The following is a 16,082-nucleotide window of genomic DNA, read 5'->3' as shown; positions in this document are numbered from 1 at the left end:
AACACAACTGAGTGACTGAGCACACCCAAGGCATTAAAGGTAGTTGCCTGTGCTGAATTTGTAAATAAAACATCTATTAAGTTCCTTTTACATGCAGAGAAGTTTTTACTTATCTGACCAAAACTAACAAGGGACCTAGAAAAACAAGAAATGTCACATAACAAACTGTAATCCTAAGAAAAGTCACTTACTTTATTAAACTTTGTGGGTCATCATGGGCATAGCTTAGTTTGGCTAAGCATTCATATTTTATATGCCTCATGGCTGTTTTCATTTTCAAAGGGTCTCCAACCCTATATCATTCATTCATGAATTCATTCACGCAACAAATATTTACTGCCTACTGAGCTCTTTTTGTTTTCTGTCATTTTCTTCACAGATACACAGATTTCATAATGGGATTTATTCCTATTACTCAACCATAATTTTTCCCCCTTAAATTCCCTTTACCTTTTCCACTTCATTTCATTCAGTGTATTTGTCTTCCCAACCTCACAGTTTCTTCCAGCCTTGAGGACTCACAGTGGACAAGTTTAATAGGCTGGAATCAAAGTTGAAGTCATTAGTAGGGGAAACTAGTGTGTGCTTTTGCATTAATATTTCTAGCAAGATGAAGAGAGCAGCATAGCACACACAATTACACATTTTCCCAAATTAAACTGAAAATGCAGTTGAACATTTCAAAACTCTGGCACTCGAAGTTGTTTTCACTGTTGATATAATTATACTATTGGGCAATTTAATTAATTTTGTGTTTTATTACAAAAGTTCATGATTCTGCCTAAATAGAATTAAATTAATGGAATATAAATCAGTTTGTCACATCTCCAAGAATTTTCATGAAGGGTATCTGGCTTTAATTTATAAAATCCAGTAAAGTCTCTACATGATAAAATTAATCATCCTTCTCTCATATCATTTCATCTAAAATTCAGGTTAAAAAATGAATAATTTTATGTTCTCATTAACCATTTTGTTGAAAAATACTAAAATTCTTAGATAAGCATTAAATTATTAGACCACAGAGACAGCTCAAGATGTTCATTAAGTTGACTCCTTCTGCTTGGAAAAAAAAAATCAAAGAAAAATCATTAGTAGATCAGCATCACAAGACTACTATACGGTAAGGGGGCTAAGGGGGTTGTTTTATGTAATTGTAAGTTGATGGCTAAGAATGCCCAGGACAATAGTCAGTTTATAAATTTAGTTTAAGAAAAAGAGGGTGTCATTTGCTCCTTCTAAACCTTACCCTAAAATTCCATTTCCAAGCCAAAAAGCATCTTTTCAAAAAGTTGTGTAAAGCGGTGCTTTCCATCAGGATCATTTCAACCTGGAAATGTGCTATTTTACCCCAAATTCTTGCTCCACGATGTCACTGCAACATTACTTTCCTTCTCCCCTCCACCTCTCCTTCTGCCTCCCTCCCTCTCATTCCTCCTCCCATCTCTAATGGATCGCAGGTTACTCTTTTCAACACCACTACTAAATAGTTAAGCAAATGCCACAGTCATCACTTAACAGATGAGAACACTGAGACTTGGACCGCTGACTGAGAGTAGTTTAGTGTAGGAAAAATACTGAAGAATTTGAAGTCAGGAGTCCCAGATTCTATTCCTTATTCTTCCTGTAGTGAGCAAGGTGCTCCTGGATTTGACACTTCATTTGTCGGCTCATTTTCTTTAGCAATAAGATGAGACTTAGCATAAATCAACTGTAAGGTACATTTCAGCTTTAAATTCTAAGCCTCGTCCCACACTGAGAGAATGAATACTAGGATGTGTGTGTGTGTGCGTGCATACGCACGCTCAGTCGTGTCTCACTCTAGGACACTATGGACTGGAGCCTGCCAGACTCCTCTGCCCATGGGATTCTCCAGGGAAGAATACTGGAATGGGTTGCCATTTCCTCCTCCACAGATCTTTCTAACCTAGAGATTAAACCCACTTCTCCTTAGTCGCCAGCGTTAGCAGGTGGATTCTTTACCACTGTGCAACCAAGGAAGTCCAGGAATTAGGATTGTATGCGTGTGTGTGTGTGTGTGTGTGTGTGTGCATGCACACACTTAGCCACTCAGTCATGTCTGACTCTTTGCGAGCTTTTGGACTGTTCCCTACCCGGCTCCTCTGTCCATGGGAGTTTTCAGGCAAGGATACTGGACTGGAGCAGGTTGTCATGTCATTCTCCAGGGGATCTTCCCAACCCAGGGATTGAACCCACGTTTCCTGTGTCTCCTGCATTGCAGGCAGATTCTTGACTCACTGAGCCACTGGGGAGAATTAGGATACAGGCCTTCAATTACTCATCCAGTCCTCTATCCACTGCTTAAGTCAACAAACCTGAAAGTCAAAGATCCTCCTTGCCTCTTTGGAACATCTTTGTTCATCATTTCCCATCAAAACAATCCAACAGACTATGAAGGAAAAAGAGCAAAATATGTGAAATTTCATTAGACATGAATTCATTCAAACCCTGATATTACTTTTGTGGGCCAGCAATTACCTTCATAATTTGTTAAAAATATATCAATTTGGTTAAAACAAAGTTCAAAGAAGGAAATAAAAACATTTAGTATGACGTTATTAAGAGCTGCTCCAGGAACCTGGCCCAAGCATTCAACTAGCTGTCTGACCTTAAACAAGTATGTAAACTGGAACTGGTCTGAATAATTTTTAAATTTTTTTCTAGTTCTGAAAATTTTAATTGTTTCAATCAATGGCAACAAAAACTATAGAAATGCTTGCCTTAGTCTTCAAAGAAACACACATACACACACACACAGATAAAAATAGCCTGCACCTAGTCTTTGCCAAGGGCTTCCTAGGTGGCATTAGTGGTAAAGAACCTGCCTGCCAACGCAGGTAGACTTAAGAGACACAGGTTCGACCCCTGGGTCAGGAAGATTCCCTGAAGGAGGACACGGCAACCCACTCCAGTATTCTTGCCTGGAGAATCCCATGGACAGAGGAGCCTGAGAGGCTGCAATCCATAGGGTAGCAGAGATGGACACGACTGAAACAAGCAACTTAGCATGCATGCACGCAGTCTTTGCCAGAAGACTGAGAAGCAACGGCAGATATGCAAGTATTTTACGTGGATCCTCACTGAACACTCAGTGCAAAGAGAATGCTGAGAAAATCTAAGCACGAGCAATGAGGGAGAGTGCCAGTAGCTATGAGACCTAATGGACCAATGAAATTGGTTTGCCTGCTTTCTGAGGCTTCTTTCAGATGTTTTTGGGAAAAAAATTTGCCTAGAAGTAGGGCAATGAAAAGCATCCCACCAACGAAAAATATGGTGTGTGACTAGACCCTCAGTTTCTTAACCATGTCAAGGATTTGGGCCTCCAGGCCGAGTGTCACAGGCACCATGATTCTTAACTACGTAGCTTGGCAAATGTTTTCTCTGTCAGAGGACCAATTCTGGCCCAGCATATACCAGTCACAGGCAGGATCTGCAGACTCTTTCTTTCCCCCATTTAAGAAGCAGCTCTGGAACTGCCTGAGAAAATTAAACTACTCAGACCAGAGAAGTAGAGATTTGTTTCATTTGCATCTGCTGCCAATGGTTGTAAATGGCTATAACACAAAGGACATTTAAAGCTACCAGAAATTAAGTGAAAAAGCCAAGAAGTAATGACTCTTCCATAATGAAAGAGTTCAAAAATACCTTTAAAAGCCATTTTTGAATGCACAGAACCCATAGCTCCTACAAAGTGTTTTTAGAGGTCCATCTGCTGAGCATCAATATTCAATTGAGCTTCGTGGATATAAGAGATTCTCTATCTACACATGAGGTGCAGTGTTTGGAAGTATACCTATGGCAATGTACTACTATTCTGACAACTTAATATAGTTTAAGAGTTGAAGAGTTTATTTAGACAGTGAGGGGGGAGTGGTGCAAATGGAGAGTTAGAAATCATTGGCAAGGAAATAAATTGAAAATATAAATCAAAAGCAAAGCTTTGTTTTCAGCAGGCTGGACCTTAATAAGTGAATAGATATAAGAGGGCAACCATGGCTTAAATTATAAATCTCATAAAGCCAAAATTTTGTTTCCTTTTATTGTTAATTTAATACAGCTTTATGAATTTGAATACACAGAGTATGAGAAATAGAAAAATCACTTTTGTTTTAGTTCGTTTTTCTGCTCAAAATCAAATAAGCCAAAAAAAAGTTATGTTTTCAAGCCTGTCGAATTCCTTTCCCACCATGATTCACTGATCCCTGATATGTCATGTCTGGCCTGGAAGAGAAGCAGATGTCATTCCAATAAGACCTCTGTTTCCTTGAACCTGCATCTTCATTCATCATTTTTGTCACATGCTGAGCACACACAGCCACTTGGACCAGACTCAAGGTCCCACTGCCTCTGAATTCTAAAGAGATGGGCAGATTACTGTATAAAATTGCTCAAACTACAGAAACCTTGAAATCAAGTAATAATGGTGAACAATCACAAAATTATTTATACTACTCCTGACTGGGGAGTAATTAATGAGTTAATCAGTTAACACCAGGATGAACCAGAATTCTTTATCTCCTTTTACAAATCCTATGTTTTTAGGTAAGATTCCCCTAAGTCAGTATGTTAGGTTTTCACCCTTATGCAGACAGGGAGTGGCAAAATAGTGAAATCCGGCGTTTCTTAATTTCTCTTCCTGGCAAGGTGAAAGTTAGCAGACTTGAGTTCTGTCTCCAACATGTGTGACTGAGGTAAGACACTTAACTATCCTGTGCCTCAGCGTCACCACTTACAAAATAAATCACCAGCACCTAGCTTACCTTCCTTCCCATTTCAGAGCAGAGGCTCTATCTAGAAAAGTGCCTGACGACTTTACAAGAATGGTGAGTACCCTTCCAAAGAACTGTTCTTTTCTCTAAGAGTCAGCAAACAACTGACTGGCAAAGAAACAGCCCTTAGAACACATGGAAAGAAAACTCTGCATCTCATATTTGGTTTGAACGAATGACAAGCACATCAATGTGTATTGTATCAAGCCGCTTTTTATTTTATAGGTTGGTGGCTTCCAACAGCATCTGATATTTAATATTGGCCCAAACACTTTTGGAAGAAGTGACCAAAAGTGGACGCTGATAAATATCTGGAAATTTCCTCTCAACTTGTGCTCACAAATGACTTGTGAATGTTAAAACTCTGGGCTGAACACTACTCAAATTCTGGCCCTCTCTGGGAAGTGCCATTCTGTCTGGACAATGAATGTAACTCGGGCCACAAGATTGTGCAGACAGTATACAGAAAGAGGGAAGTCTGTTCTCATTGTGAGCTGAAATGCCCTAGTTTAGAAATAAAGCTTTACCTTTCACCCTTCCACTAAAGCTGTAACAGCCCTGACTTCCACTAAAAGACCCACTCCTTTCCTTTTTCAATGGCACCACAAAGGAAAATAGGACCAGAGGTTACTCACCAAGACACAATATTCAGTATGTTCATTTTCTCCCCGTATGGAATATTACGCCAGCTGATTAAAGTCTTGGAATCAAGTCTTTTAAAGTGGTCATAAGTTGATCTTTAATTTAAGCCAATTCATTTTCTTTTCAGCCCTATACTACAGTTTTGCAAACACAGCTTGCAAAAGGAGAGTACCCCTTTTGTTAAATTTATACATAGGAGAATAATAACATAATTCATAGAATAATTCAGTGATTCACTTGGGATTGTACAGAAAGCATGGCATAGCATACCATTACAAGCTTACTCCTGAAATTTACTCCTGATAATTTGAAACACAAATATTCAGCCCATCTGTCCACAATTCACTCCACAGTACATAGCAACTCAAATGATGAAATCAGTAGTAAAAGTTAGACTTCTAGACTCATTTTTTAAAAATTATCCTTGTCTTTTGCATTTACCAAAGAAAAAGGATTTCTACATAATGTTTTTCCATATCCATTTCCCATCTCTGAAACACAAGTTACCACGAGCACATAAATAGAAGGCAGTGGCTCGTAAGGATGAATGTCTAGTGTGGCAATCCCCAAGAAGAGAGAAATAGATGATTTACCAAAAAAATGTCACAGTGCCCAGTCAGGATGTTAAATCTGGTTTCATTATCGAGACTCCAGTGAACACTGATTCCTAGAAAAGCTGCCTCATCCTTCGCAGCTTTCCTATGAACAAGCAAATTTCTCTAGAACCATGTGTTCCTTTTTAAAGGGCCCTTTTGTACTCTTTCTTTTTTTTTTTTATTAGTTGGAGGTGTACTCTTTCTTAATTTTGAGTATCAGAGATTGAGGGATGAGAGACACAGTAGAAAATGGAAAGAAGACCTAGTGGCTAAAACATATCATCAGAGAATCTTCTGCATCCTTCTCCATGAGTTGTCCTAATTCTACCACTTCTTCAGTCATTAGACGCTTAACATGGAAAAGAACTAAGGGCTTAGAAAAGATGAGAACTGTGGAGCCAGGGAAGCAAAGTGCACAAAGAAGAGGGGAAAGGCTTTGTTCTAGACCTTGTAGTGGTTAAACTTGAAACTCTAAACATCAAAGACACAGAGAATATTTCGTTGTTCACTGGCAATCTGCCAAGCCACGAAGGCAGTCTGCTAAATTTTTCTTTCAAAATTATGTATAGAGCATATATTAGAAACATCATTTACTTTTGGAATTTATCAGCACCAATATCATGATAGCCTTCAAATCAATTATATCCCACACACCTCAGTAATTCCTAAGCTGAGGAAGTTTAATAAATGAAACACTGAATTTTCTTAAAGCAAATGGTTCTTTACATGCTCTGGATTAAGAGCATATTTGTACATTTACAATATTTAGGAAAACACCCCCACCACAAAATGCACTGTTTGGGATATACATACATCTTGGAAACTGAGATATCTCCATACATTTTTTTTGGTAGTTATTCACAACTCCTATTTGTTTGGTTGGTTGGTTGTGTTTTTTTCCCTTTTGGTCTCTTTTCTGTTGATTAAAATATTTAGAGTCATTTTCACATGTTGTGTAACTAAGAAAGCAGACGATCATGCCAACTGTTCAGTATATTGAAGAGGTTAATATTTTTATGACGATAGTTTCTAAATATAGAATAGATGCAAATACTGAATATTTTCTCTCCCTCCCCCTCCTCTCCCTCATCCTCTCTCCTTCCAATTCAATGAAAAGAAAAAAGCATCTTTGAAAAGAAACATGAAGATTTCTATCTTTCAGTCCATTTTAGTTTCCAGACTGGAGTGAAATATTTGGCCCATCACACTGCTTCTTTCCTTGTTCTGTCACGTTGGACTTGGCAGTGATTTCTTTGGCTGTGACACTAAAACACTAAAAGCACAAGCAACAGAAGCAAAAATCAACAAGTGGGGCTATATTGAATTTAAAAGCTTCTGCACAGCAAAAATAGCAATCAACAAAGTGACAAGGCAACCTAACTTGCAAGCTAGATAACTGATAAAGGCATTCATATTCAAAATATACTATACAAGGAACTCATACAACTTAATAACAAAAAGACAATCTGATTTTAAAAGGGGCAGAGGACATGAATGGACATTTTTCCCAAAGACATGCAAAAAGACCAACACATACATGAAAAGTGTTCAGCATCACTAGTCATCAGTGAAATGCAAACCAAAACTCAGAATGAGATATAAACTCACACCTGTTAGAATGGCTATTATCAAAAAATAAAGATATAAATGCCAGTGAGGATTTGAAAACAGGGAACCTCAGCATACCATCATTGGGAATGCAAATCAGTACAACCACTCAGGAAAAAATATGGAGATTTTTCAAAAATTAAACATAGAATTACCACATGATCTAGCAATCCCACTTCTGGGTATACATCCAAAAACTATGAAATCACTATCTTAAAGAGATATCCACGCTCCACTGTCCCCTGAAGCACTATTCACAATAGCCAAGACACGGAAACAACCAAAATGTCCATTGTCAGATGCATGGATAAAAACAAGAGAGATACGGATATAGACACACACATACATACACAATGGGACTACTATTCAGCAAATAAAAACAGAAGGTCCTGCCTTTGTGAAAACATGGACTTTGAGGGCATTATGCTAAGTGAAATAAGTCATAGAGAAAGACAAATGATTTTACTGATATGCGGAATCTAAAAACATCAAACTCATCAAAGCAATGAGTAGAATGGTAGTTGCTGTGGCTGAGCGGTGGGAAAATGGGGAGAGGTTGGTCAAAGGGTACAAACGTTCGGCTACAAGATAAGTTGCAGGGATGGATCTAATGTACACCATGTGCTCAGTCACTTCAGTCGAGTCTGACTCTTTGAGACACAGACTGTAGCCCACCAGTCTCCTCTGTTCATGGGCTTCCCGAGGCAAGAATACTGGAGTGGGTTGCCATGCCCTCCTCCAGGGGATCTTCCTGACCTAGGGATCAAAGCTGTGTCTCATGTCTCCTGCATTGGCATGTGGGTTCTTTACCATTAGCGCCACCTGGGAAGTCCTATTTACGCGAAAGTGAAGTCATTCAGTCGTGTCCGACTCTTTGCGGCCCCAGGGACTGCAGCCCACCAGGCTCCTCCGTCCATGGGATTTTCCAGGCAAGAGCACTGGAGTGGGGTGCCATTTCCTTCTCCAGGGGATCTTCTCGACCCAGGGATTGAACCCGGGTCTCCCACATTGTAGGCAGACGCTTTACCATCTGAGCTACCAAGGAAGTTTTTAATGTACACTATGGTGACCATAATTAACAATACTATATTATAAACTTGGAAGTTGCTGTTAGAGCAATAACGTTCTCACTAAAACAACAAGAACAACAATGAAACGGTAATTATATGAGGTGAGGGATATATTAATAAACCATATGGTGGTAAATATTTCCCTATATATTTATATATATGTGTGTGTGTGTGTGTGTGTGTGTGTGTGTGTGCGTGTCTGTGTGTGTGTGTGTGTGTGCGCATGCACGCTAAGTCACTTCAGTCATGTCTGACTTTGCCACCCTATGGACTGTAGCCTGCCATGCTCCTTTGTCCATTGGATTCTTCAGGCAAGAATACTGGAGTGGGTTGCCATGTCATCCTCCAGGGGATCTTCCCATCCCAGGGATCGAACCCACGTCTCTTATGTCTCCTGCACTGGCAGGTGGTTTCTTTACCACTGTTGCTGCTGCTGCTGCAAAGTCGCTTCAGTCGTGTCCGACTCTGTGCGACCCCATAGATGGCAGCCCACCAGGCTCCCCCGTCCCTGGGATTCTCCAGGCTAGAATACTGGAGTGGGTTACCACTTCCTTCTCTGATGCATGAAAGTGAAAAGTGAAAGTGAAGTATCCAACTTTAGCGACCCCATGGACTGCAGCCTACCAAGCTCCTCTGTCCATGAGATTTTCCAGGCAAGAGTCTTTACCACTAGCGCCATCAAAATCATCATATTCTACATTCTATCTTTAAATGTATACAATGTTATATGTCAATTGTGTCTCAATAAAGCTGAGGAAAAAAAGACTATGAGAGAGAACCAGCTCCAACACACACAAGATAAAGTTAAAGGAACCAGAGATCAACTTGCCAACATCTGCTGGATCATAGAAAAATAAAGAATTCCAGAAAAACATCTGCTTCTGCTTTATTGACTATGTTAAAGCCTTTGACTATGTATATCACAACAAACTGTAGAAAATTCTCCAAGAGATGGGAATATCAGACCACCTTACCTGCCTCCTACAAAACCTGTATGCAAGTCAAGAAGCAACAGTTAGAACCAGACAAGGAAAAACAGACTAGTTCCAAATTGGGAAAGGAGGATGTCAAGGTTGTATAATGTCACCCTGCTTATTTAACTTATATGGAGAGTATATTATGTGAAATGCTGGGCTGGATGAAGTACAAGCTGGAATCAAGATTGCCATGAGAAGTATCAATAACCTCAGATATGCAGATGACACCACACTTACAGCAGAAAGCAAAGAAGAATTAAAGAGCCTCTTGATGAAAGTGAAAGAGGAGAGTGAAAAAACTGGCTTAAAACAACATTCAAAAAACTAACATCATGGCATCCCATCATTTCACGGCAAATAGATGGGGAAACAATGGAAACAGTGATAGACTTTACTTTCTTGGACTCCAAAATCACTGCAGATTGTGACTGCAGCCAGGGACTCAAAAGACACTTGCTCCTTGGAAGAACAGTTAATGACCAATATAGACAGCATATTAAAAAGCAGAGACATTATTTTGCCAACAAAGGTCCGTCTAGTCAAAGCTATGGTTTTTCCAGTGGTCGTGTATGGATGTGAGAGTTGGACCATAAAGAAGGCTGAGCGCCAAAGAACTGATGATTTTGAACTGTGGTGTTAGAGAAAACTCTTGAGAATCCCCAGGAGTGTAAAGAGATCACACCAGTCAATCCTAAAGAAAGCCAATCCTGAATATTCATTGGAAGGACTGATGCTGAAGCTGAAGCTCTAATACTTTGGCCACCTGATGCAAAGAGCTGACTCATTAGAAAAGACTCTGATACAGAGGAAAGTTAAAGACCTGAGGAGAAGGGGACAATAGAGGACGAGATGGTTGGATGTCATCACCAACTCAACAGACATGAGTTTGAGCAAACTCTGGGAGATGGTGAAGGACAGGGAACCCTGGCATGTTGCAGTCCATGGGGTCAGAGTGAGTCAGACACGACTGGAGTGACTAAACAAGAAGATAGCCTTTTTAATTAACATGGTGTGGTACTGGTGCATACAGAGGCAAACAGACCAATGGATGAGAAACAGATGCAAGGATATTTAGTATATGAATAAATCATCATCTGAAATCACCAAAGCAAATGTAGAATTTTAAACAAATGATGCCAGAATGTCTGGTTAGCCATTTGAAAAAGTAAAATCAGACTAATACAACACCATACGTAAGACATAAATGTAACATGGATCAGGGTTCTAAATGTAAAAAAGTAAAACCAAATATGTGCAAGAAGAAAATATGGATAATTATTATAATATCTGGATGTAGGCTAAAGTTTTATATGACTCAAAATCAACAAATAATTTAAAAAGTTGATAAATATGGTCAGATTAAGTAAATTTATTATGAAAGAAGGAAATTTTGATACATGCCAGAACATGGATGAATCTAGGGGGCTTTATGCTAAGAGAAATAAGCGCCATCACCAAAGGACAAATATTATAAGACTACTTATACGAGATACTTAGAGTAGTCAAATTCAAAGAGACAGAAAAAAAAAAAAAAGAGAGAGAGAGACAGAAAGCATAATGGTATTTGCCAGGGCCTGGAGGGAGGGAGAAATGGAGAGTTGTTGTTTCATGGATATAGATAGAGCTTCAGTTTTTGCAAGATGAAAAGAGCTCTGGAAATTGGTTACACAACAATGTGAAGGTACTTAACAACACCGAACTGTACACTGAAAAGTGGTTAAGATAGTAAGTTTTATGTTATATATATTTTACCACAATGAAAACTAAAAATGAAATTTTTATAAAATTTTAACTATCCTTGCCAGAGACCAGCACAAATTAGATTCCCAGGGAACAATACCTCATGAAATTATCCCAGAAAAGCAAAGTAAGAAGCACACTCATGTCCTGAACCGGACAATCTACACTGACGCTTCTTACCTAGGAGGGTCCATTTAACTTCAGTCCGTCGTACATTTGCAAAACACAAGAGAATGTGTGAAGCACTTCTGGTATCAATCCCCGCAGCCACCTCACCCTATCCCCCACTTTTTTTAATGCCTTATCGGGCACCAACTTCTATCATCCCATGAAAACTGGACAAACCAAGACATGCCTACAGGATGTGTCCTTTAAAAACAGGTCAAGCATTTGCACAGAGGCGTGGAAAATACTATCTTCTCCTCTCATCCCCTGCACACTAAATGACTTTGCCTAATTGCTTGAATTACCCATTATGAAGAGACCCTGAGTAGAGGTGCGAAAAAAGAAACCTAGTAAATCAACATCATGTATTCACATTCCTAGTCTCAGGGCCATGCAAGGCCCTTAGAAAAACAGATGTAAAACATGATGAAGGATCAAGCGTGTCAATTAGGTTCTAGCCCATCAAGAACCAAGACATTAAGGAAAAAAATAGTGCCTTTGGAAGATGTAAGAAAATAAGACATGGGAATAGGAAGAATATTCAATAGGTCCACAGGAGCAGCTGTTTGAACTTTCATCAGTGATAGTAAAACATCTAGAGAAAAATGTCTCAAAAACACCGAGTGGGTTTGTCAGCATAGAAAACAAGGATTCAGAGAAGCAAACAGGGTGATGCATGCTTGGAACTCCCAAGGATAGGAAGACACAAGACAGAAAAAGGGAACCTTTGACTCTACTCTGCACTCTGCTATGCCTCTTATGAAGTAAGCCCAAAGTCAAATATATACACATACATGTATATGTGTGTGTGTGTGTGTTGTTTAGTCCCTAAGTTGTGTCCAACTCTTTTGCAACACAGGGACTATAGCCGGCCAGGCTCCTCTGTCCACAGGATTTCCCAGAAAAGAATACTGGAAGGGTTGCCATCTCCTTCTCCGGGGAATCTTCCTGGACCAGGGAACTAACCCATATCTCCTGCATTAGCAGGTGGACTCTTTATTGCTGAGTTACCAGGGGAACCATATGCATAAATGGCTTACATATATATATATATGAAGCTTTGTTGTTGTTCAGTCGCTCAGTCGCTCAGTCGTGTTTGACTCTTTGCAATCCCATGGACTGCAGCATGCCAGGCTGACCTGTCCTTCACTGTCTCCCAGAGTTTGCTCAAACTCATGTCTGTTGAGTCCATGAGGCCATCCAACCATCTCATCCTCTGTTGTCCTCTTCTTCTCCGGCCTCCAACCTTTCCCTGTATCAGGATCTATTCCAATGAGTCAGCTCTTCACATCAGGTGGCCAAAGTACTGGAGCTTCAGCTTCAGCATCTGTCCTTCTAATGAATATTCAGGATTGATTTCCTTTGGGATTGACTGGTTTGATTTCTTTACAGTCCAAGGAACTCTCAAGAGTCTTCTCCAACACCACAGTTCGAAGACATCAATTCTTCAGCATTCAGCCTTCTTTATGGTCCAACTCTCACATCCATACATGACCACTGGAAAAACCATAGCTTTGACTAAACAGCTTCAGAATATGTGTGTATAAAGTTTTAGTTACCAATTGGATTCTCCAGAGTTACCATAATGAAAGGAAAGTGGTCTGAATAGTACTTCAGATATTCTTCTCATAGCAAAAGGGCATTGTCAACATGATCTTCTTGTTACAGTGAGTGTATTTCTTAAAGTTAACACTGGCAATGCTCAGTTTCTGGGCCCTGGACCAAAGCAATTCTCCATGCAGGTACCACCCTGCAGGACCTGGGTGTGGCTGATAACCCAGTCCTTTTCCATCTGCCTTTTCCATGACTGTGATACTAATATTTTTAATGTTACCAAATTTTTAAGTAAAGAGTATGGGATACATTCCATGGAGCACACTGTGGTAGTGAACTCTGTTTACCCAAGTTCATGGGTACCTGAATGTCCCAGAAGAAACAAAGCATAAAAGATGGGAATGATTTTCTTGTCTATTCAACAGTATTTCCTAGTCATAAGCCTTTCATAAAGACTTATAATCAACCTTTCTCAGCTGTTGAAGATTAAGTTGTATATAAGATGACCATACAACCTATTATCTACACCAAAACACTTCTGAAAGTAGTGAGAAGGTATTTTGATATAGATGATAGGCATAAAATAAGACTGCCTCTAGCAAATGGGTATATTATCATCTTTGTCTTATGGCCTTGGTCTTTGAATATTCATAATCTATCTACTCAGAGAATACTCATGACTAATACACTCTACAATTTAAAAAACAGTTGGAAGTTTTTGAAACAGAGAGATCTCAATTCATTATTCAAAAAGCAAAATAATCTCCCAAAGACAAAAAAACTTGTGATGACATTGGTCTGCTCATCTTACCAAAAATAATTTGTTCAGCTCAAGGTTAGTAAGAAAAAGGAACTCCTACTGCTGCTGATAAAGCCATCTGTGCTTCGGAAACGGCTGACAGGTGCCTCCAGAAGAAGCAATCAAAAGTCATTAACGATCAAAATCATGACAATTAAATACAAGGATCTATCAGAGTCTTATTATCCACATTTCAATGAAAAGAATTCAAACACCATCTCTCTCAAAAAAGCAGTTACTTTACTTTCTAAGTCCATTGGTTGCACTCTGTTATGAGGGTTCTCAAACCTCATTTCCTGACTGACCTACAAGGAAAGGAACAACGATAATAATAAGAATAAGCTTGAGCCCTCAAAATTTTTCAAAAGCACGTTCTTCTCTCATTGCAGATTTTTCAGCCCGACTGTATTCTGAGAAGATTTGGCATTTTTAAAAGTTCAAAGTTGAAAGCCCACATTCTATAAATAAATCTACACTGAAGTGCTAAAAGGTTTATTTCTGATTTCTTATTTCACAAACTAGGAACTAAGTGTAAAAATATTGGGTCATAAAATGCTTAAAAAGTAGATTACTAGAAACTAATAGAATACATTATTATCTATTGAGCCAATGATGGGTCAAATGGCATTTTGAATCCTTGCAGAGAATATGAATATGACCTTCATGTATACCATTTACAGAAAGCAATTTTATTTACATTTTTAAATCCACATAAAGGTGAAGGATGATACTGCTGCAAAATGGAACATTTAATTTTTTTGCCCCAAGGCATAACTGAGCTCTCCCAAGGTCAAATGTAGTACAAGACTGAAATGAAGCCAGACTCTCTATCCTCATCTCATGCAAGAGGGCTTCCACTTTGGGCAGGAATATCTTGGATCTACTTTTATACTTCAGAAATAGAAAAATTCCTAAATTCAACATAGACTGAGTAATTCTATAAAATATTTTGTGGGCATTTTTCTATTTTAATTTTAAATCACATATCCAAGCCACAGTAAAAATGCCTATGCTAAGCTAGTTAAAGGTTTGGGGCTCTCTTGACTGTAAGGTATTAAGCTAGACCGATTTTAAAAAAGTTTCTTAGTTTGCATCAATGTGCAAAGATTTTGCTTATAAAATAATATGGGAAATAACATAGGTTTGCATCCTCTATTGTACCTGACCAGCTGTCAGAAAAAGAGGACTCTCAAGGATAAATGCCATGAGAAAAACTAGAGTATATGCCTCATTAATACATGTGGTTGCATGTGTGTGTGTGCTAAGTTGCTTCGGTCTTGGATGACTCTTTGGGACTCTATGGACTATAATCCTCCAGGATGCTCTGCCCATGGGATTCTCCAGGCAAGAGTACTGGAGTGGGTTGCCATGTCTTCCTCCAGGGGATCTTCCTGACCAGGAATCAAACCCACTTCTCTTGTACTGTCTCCTGCACTGCAGGTGGATTTTTTACCACTGAGCCACTGAGGAAGCCCAAGAATATTAACAGTAACTCATTGATAATAATGGTAGCCAGAGAATTGAATTTTTAAAAAAGCAATGCAAAAACCGGGCACAGTGCTTGGCTCAGGGTGTGACAGGAAAGGAGATTTTATCTTTTGCAGTCATCTCCACACCGTCCCCACTCTCAGGTCAAATCCAAGACACAAAATACTGTCTTTTTGTAGGAACCCTTCCTGGGTACCCAGAACAATGCCTTGGAAGAAGGCATATGGCAGGCTACAGGAGATAGTTTGAGCAGCATATGGGACGGGTGCTGTCTCTCATCCCACTAAACTATTTCATCTAGTACTTCTGGGGGGGTTAATGTGCTACCACATTCAAGCGTGCAGCTAGAATGAACTTCAAAGCAGAAAAGCAGCTTGTATCCCCTGTCCAGGCGTCCTTGGACTTTAAAACCCAGTGGGCTATACATTTGCATTATCTTGTATGCTAATTTTAAAAGAATGTCAAGTGTTAAAAGTAAATAAAAGCAAATAGTGTCCACAAATTAATCAATACTTAAAATCAGATCTTAGTAACTCTCCACAGTGCTTGCCACCTAAAATTAGAACATCACAAGAATTCTCATTTCAATTGGGCAACCTGTTCATTGGGCCTGCCAGTGAATTGTCTCTTCATTTCTGTAAACACTTGGATAG

The 16,082-nt window shown here is 39.2% G+C and overlaps 1 protein-coding gene across 2 annotated transcripts in view; it reads right to left on the bottom strand.

Moving 5' to 3' along the window:
- The window catches only part of NXPH1 (neurexophilin 1), a 340,316-nt gene that overhangs the window by 308,873 nt on the left and 15,361 nt on the right, over positions 1–16,082 (bottom strand). The gene's annotated exons all lie outside the window — the stretch shown is intronic.

This window comes from Muntiacus reevesi, chromosome 6, assembly GCF_963930625.1.
Source record: "Muntiacus reevesi chromosome 6, mMunRee1.1, whole genome shotgun sequence".
Classification (NCBI taxonomy): domain Eukaryota; kingdom Metazoa; phylum Chordata; class Mammalia; order Artiodactyla; family Cervidae; genus Muntiacus; species Muntiacus reevesi.
This window is presented reverse-complemented; position numbering and strand designations above follow the sequence as displayed.